We start from the raw sequence: 6,000 nt of genomic DNA, 5'->3' as shown, positions 1-6,000 counted from the left end.
TGCATGCAAAGCAGATGCTCTATCTATCACTGGGTTGTGGCGCTTCCTCGGTTGATGTTCTGGGTCTGAATCCTGCTGCTGAGAAACCGAAGCCCCCGTCGGCCCCTGTACCGGGCTGCCTTCGCCTGCTCGGCCAACTCTCCCGTTGCCACCTGCCGTCTTACAGCGCTGCCCTTTCCACGTCATTCCCCGCCTTTGCCCTCCTTTTTAAAAAACTCTCAGCAAGCCAACGGACACCTGCAAACGGCCGCTGTCCGTGCGCGCCACCCGTCGCTTCGTTACCCCCCACCACCATCCTCGTCTCTGAGAAAGGCAGCTGCGCCTCCGGCCCTCATTTCCCTAACCCCGCCCCTCCTCCCGCCGCGATTGGCAGAGAGCCGCCGCGGCCCGCGCGGGGATTGGCGGCTGGGCTTGCCGTTTTTCTCTTACCCACCCTCTCCGGCTTGACAGCTTTTCCTCTCTTTCTCAGTCCCCCGCCCCGCTCGTACTCGTGCCCTACGGGGCGCGCGCTCGGCCTTGTCGGTGTCTGGCGCTGCGGCGGAGACCAGAAGCGGTCTGGCGGCAGCGTTGGAAGAGGGCTCGAAGCAGTCGGCCCGGCTGCGCTCGCGTCTCCGTCAGGGGTGGCCTCGGCCGGCGGTGGCGGCGGCGGCGGCGGCGGCGGCAGCTACTGCTGCTGCTGCCGCCGCGCCCCGCCCCGCCCCTCCAGCAGGTGAGCGAGAGGGGGGGACACCCCTCCCCCCGCCTTCCGCCGTTATTTCAGAGCTGAAGCGCCACTATCTCCCCCTCCCCTCTCATACCCCGTCACGCCCCCCCCCCGCCGCCGTCTTGACAGGTGAGGAGGGATTTTGTCTCCCACCCTTCCTCCTCCTCCTCCTCCTCCTCCAGCAAAGGCAATAGGGCCTCTTTCTTTTTCATAGCCCCGCCCCTTTTCCTACGGCCAGGGGAGAGATTTAAAGCCCCCCCCCCTTTTCCAATCCAGTGGACATATTTACATTTCTCAAAGGGTACCTGATTCCCATTCATGGAGAGGGGGGAGGAACAGTTGATTGCTCGTCTAGGCAAGTGGTATATATACAGACAGTGTCTGTGTGTGTATTTATATGTCTGTGTGTATAGATGTGGGTGGGTATATAGATGTGTATGTATATATGTGTGTATGTATAGCTATGCCTGTGTATGTATATATGTGTGTGTGTGTATAGCTATGCTTGTGTATGTATCTATGTGAGGGAGATACATATATATTAAGAAACAATTAAGATGATGTCTTTTTCCAGTGGAAAACAGTTTTTACTGGACAGGGTTTTTTTAACTACTTGTAAACTGTTTTGATGTTAAATGAAGTAGTGGTATGCAAAAATATTTATAAATAAATGTGAGATTTGTATCAGCTGATGAAGGCAGAAGCTGAAACATTTTGTTTACAATAAAAACCTCTGTTTTGTTAATCACAATTACGTTTATAAATAAATGTGAGATACATGTGTGTGTGTATGTATATGTGTGTGTGTGACAGAGAGATACATATAAAGAAACAACTAAGAAGATACCTTTTTGCAATAGTTGACCTCTGTACAGTATTTTTAATAGTTTTTACTGGACAGGTTTTTTTAAAAAAAACTTGTAAACCACTTTGATGTTTTAAAATGAAATAGCGGTATGCAAATATATTTATAAATAAATGTGAGATTTGTAGCAGCTGATGAAAGCGGAAGCTGAAACATTTTGTTTACAATAAAAACCTCTGTTTTGTTAATCACAATTACGTTTATAAATAAATGTGAGATACACGTGTGTGTGTATGTATATGTGTGTGTGTGACAGAGAGATACATATATATTAAGAAACAACTAAGAAGATGTCTTTTTGCAATAGTTGACCTCTGATTGTACAGTATTTTTAATAGTTTTTACTGGACAGGTTTTTTAAAAAAAACTTGCTGCAAACCGCTTTGATGTTTTAAAATGAAATAGCGGTATGCAGATATATTTATAAATAAGTGTGAGATATATGAGTGTGTGAGAGAGATATGTGTCTGTCTGTCTGTGCATCTCACACATGCGTAGGAACCTCGGAAGCTGCCTTCTGAGTCAGACCATGGGACCCTCAACACTGACAGACAGCAGCTCTCCAGGATTTCAGGCAGGGAATCTGTCCCAGCCCTACCTGGAGATGCTGAGGATCAAACCTGGGCCCTTCTGCATGCAAGCAGATGCTGTCCCACTGAGCCACGTCCCTTTCCACGCCTGGAGTGTATGTGTGTATATTATAGTAGTAATTGTTTTCATGTAGGGGCAGTTGTAGCCATAAAAAATTCTTAAATTGAATACACATGCGAAATTTTATAAAACATTGCGTGTGTGTGTGTGTGTAGCTTTTTGCATAAGCCTCAAGGAAGCCAACAAAGATTGTGTTACTTATATATACATATTACTCTTATTATTATCACCTACTGTCATCAGCAGGTCCCAGGGCGGGTTACAACAGTTTAAAATTTCATATTAAAAACAATTAAAACAAATTGCAGGTAATAAAGCAATGTTTATAAAGTATGTATGGCTTATTTCCAATGCTGGTAGACCCACTGACATGAGTAAACATAACTAATTTAGGACTGTTAATTTCTGTGGGTCTGCTCTGATAGAACTTAGTTCGATACAATCCTATGTTTTTATTATGTAATTTTCTTTAATTTCTTTGAGGGTTATGTGAAAGGTAGGTTAATATGAATTTTATGTGCATGCACCTTTGTATAGAAATGATAATATTTTTTGTGTGAGATTAGGTATAATCTCTCACCTCTTGTGAAAATGTAGAGATGGCTAAGAAAAATGGGACAGTAAGAAAAAATAGTCTACATAAAGAAATTTTTTGGTTTTGTAACATTATAAAAATGCATATCAAATTAATAGCTTCTGCATGTGGGTGATACAGACAAACACCCCAAACTGTTAATTGTGTACATGCGGGTGCAAGAATTGGTTGAAAAGGGATTATAACAAGTCAGTCTTTCATTGACCTGTATTCTCTCTTAGGAAAATAATCAATAAAGTTTCAAGGTAGCAGCCCTTGCCCTTTGACTGTCTCTACTCCCCCCCCCCCGGCATCTATTATTTCATGGAATACTGCCTCATAGAGGTTCCACTGAGCCCTGTCTGTGGCAACTGGCCTTGACAGCCTTCTTCCATGAATTTGTCTAATTTATCTTTTAATGCCATGATACATCTTTAGAGTGTTCAGATTGATCAGATGTTTTCTCATGATGCATGATAGGGTGAAGAAATACACACATATTCCTCCAGCCCATACTTTACAGGCAACTCATCATGCTGACAAGGCCTTTCCCCAGACCACACCAACTTGTCCCAACCCTGTATTTTGTGTAATACAGGCCATCCTATGTGCCAACTTCTTCTATCCCAAGATGTAACATTTACTCTCTCTTACTAGTATCCAATTATCCTTACTGGATCCAATTATCCTGTTGCTTCCATTTGAGAGTATTCCAGTCCATGTCACACACAAACCTCTGACTGTTAAGGAGAACACTCCATGAATACAGATGCCCATCAAAGCCAGAGAGTGCCCCCCCCCAATATCCACAGCTCTGTCCTTACTATAATCCCTCTGATGGAGCCCAGATATTTGTGCTGTACCTTCCACTCTCCCATGCTTAAGGCAAATTCTCTAGATTATTATTTTATTCTCTTTATGCTGCCTTCTGCTACCATAATATTTTTAAAATAAAATTCTTTACTTCCATTTGTTAACTATAGCTTACCTGAGGTAGAAAATGCAATCTCATTTCCTGTTTAGTAATAAATTACTGACAATTCACCATCCTATAATAGCACCTGAAAATCTGTCACTTGAGGTGACTAGCTCAAAGCAAGGGACATTCACACCTCAGCCTCCTTTTAACTAAGAGGCATACCCCCTCGTTGTTTTTTTACTTGCTGTATACCTTTGCAGTGACAGGGGGGAAAACATACTTTTGTCTCACATGTAGAACCCCATTACCAACCACCTAACAGCGCTATATGTCCTCTTTTTAGATTCACTCACTAATTATTTTACTGGAGCCATGGTAATAAATTGTATTTGATGTCAGATGGGCGTCTACTATCTGTAAAATATAAAATCTGAGATTGTTTTAGCTTCTGTCATATAGCTTAACTGCTCCTGATGTAGCTCTTTCAGAGATGTCAGGGTTCAAGCCTGCCTGGCATCTGTGCCCTGTGATTTGGACGCCTGCTCCCTGTAGCTGCTCAACATCATAGGAAAAGCAATGGCATATCTTTCATGGCATTGTATCACTAACCTGTGTCCTATTTCATACGCTGACATGTGAGGTCTTCTGGCTTTCCTGTAGCCCCTTTCTTAGTGCAATATTTTTCTCCTTCCAGTGCACCTATCTCTATCCCCCTTTACTGTGTGATCATTGGTCTGTGGTAGAACATGTATACAATTTTACTGGACAAGTTGATAGAGAGGAACAATGACTGTGTTTGGCATTGATAAATGTGTGACATATAACTGGAGTAACTGTTTATTTTTGAAATGTGTATCTTGGGAGAAAATAATAATGATGGCGGTTTAGCAGCTTTTGTGGCAGAAATGTGTTTGTGGATAATATGGTATATAAATAAATTAACAGTTACCATGACTTTACCATATCATCACAGTTGCAAGCATAAGCACAAACGTGTCAGGGCAATCTTCCATGGGTTCATAGAATCATATCATAGAATCATAGAATAGTAGAGTTGGAAGGGTCCTACAAGGCCATCGAGTCCAACCCCCTGCTCAATGCAGGAATCCAAATCAAAGCATTCCTGACAGTTGGTTGTGTTCACCTGATACACAGGGCTGCAAAGTTTCAATTAAATGGTTTAAATATACCATTTACTTCTGTTTAGTGTTACGTTGAAAGCAAGAGTGGTGCAGGAAATGCTCTTAGAAGTGTCAATGGCAATTGACGGGGAACTTCTTCAGTGCAAACCCCATTGGGAGCAGCATTGCATTAACAAATGTTCTTGTGCCCTACCAATAGATTGTGCCATTACCACCTTTATACGCTCTATCCATTTTTATGTTACTGAAGAAAAAATTGGAGCCATACTTGAACAGACATTTTTGGTGCAACTAAACCTGATAATAACAACACTTGGTCCAATACTAAAGATAAGTGGTCCAAAGCTTGGTTTTGTTCTTTAAAAACATCATTATCTTTGTGGTTTAAACAGAGTACATAATGACAAAATAAGTCGATGAGCAATTCTGTAGAATGTTATACTTTTTACCTAGTGTGAAACTTTCTTCACAATGTCAGTCAGTTCTGGAGAACTGAGTACTTGAACTTAAAAGCCAACCACAACTGAAAATGTGTGCTTGAACTTTTGTGAAATGGGAGTACTCTCCCTGGAGAATTTTTGCATGCAAAAAGTAAGCTCATGAAAGTGCATGTACAAATACAACAATTTGCAGCCCCTCGTTGATTTTCTAGAGTGATGCTTTGTCTACATGAGCATCCACATAACTTTGTCATTAAAAAATCTGGGAAAAAGCAGATGCCAGATTCTTAAGATCCCTTGAGTTTCACTTTTCTGAAAAAAAAGAGACTAATATAATAACTATAGTTCATCAGATTGTCTGTGAACAAATTGTCTGAATGATTGCTTGGCATGATACAGTTATCTTTCTCACACTGCACTCATTACATTTATTTGGAAATGATCAGTCAATTTTAATGGAATTTACTTTTAAGAAAGAGTCAGGATTGCAGTCACAACTGACTGCAAAAATGATAGGTTAGAATTTACCTTAAAACTTCTGAATTATGCCCTTAATGTAATGTGTGTGAAATTTAAGCATACTGTGGGTGACATCCAGTTGTATCAGTCTTCAGACAAAATGGACTTTTACTTGCACCATGGGACTTCCCTTTCAGTGAAAGGTTGGCAACCCTCTGAAGCAGATTTTGAGGGGCTGCAAGGGGAA

At 41.8% G+C, this 6,000-nt stretch overlaps 1 protein-coding gene across 7 annotated transcripts in view; it reads left to right on the top strand.

The window, feature by feature from the left end:
• The first annotated feature begins 447 nt into the window (after positions 1-447).
• The window catches only part of RALGPS1 (Ral GEF with PH domain and SH3 binding motif 1), a 226,143-nt gene continuing 220,590 nt past the window's right edge, over positions 448-6,000 (top strand). For 4 of the 7 annotated variants that reach the window (XM_061603536.1, XM_061603535.1, XM_061603533.1 and 1 more), the window contains exon 1: positions 449-709. The gene's annotated coding sequence lies outside the window, so the exon portion shown is untranslated. Of the gene's footprint in view, positions 710-6,000 lie in introns of all 7 variants that reach the window. The other 3 variants (XM_061603534.1, XM_061603532.1, XM_061603531.1) reach the window with 2 other exon arrangements.

Source organism: Rhineura floridana, chromosome 20 (genome assembly GCF_030035675.1).
Source record: "Rhineura floridana isolate rRhiFlo1 chromosome 20, rRhiFlo1.hap2, whole genome shotgun sequence".
NCBI classification, from domain to species: domain Eukaryota; kingdom Metazoa; phylum Chordata; class Lepidosauria; order Squamata; family Rhineuridae; genus Rhineura; species Rhineura floridana.
The sequence above is the reverse complement of the archived record's forward strand: the minus strand, read 5'-3'. Positions and strand labels throughout refer to the sequence as shown.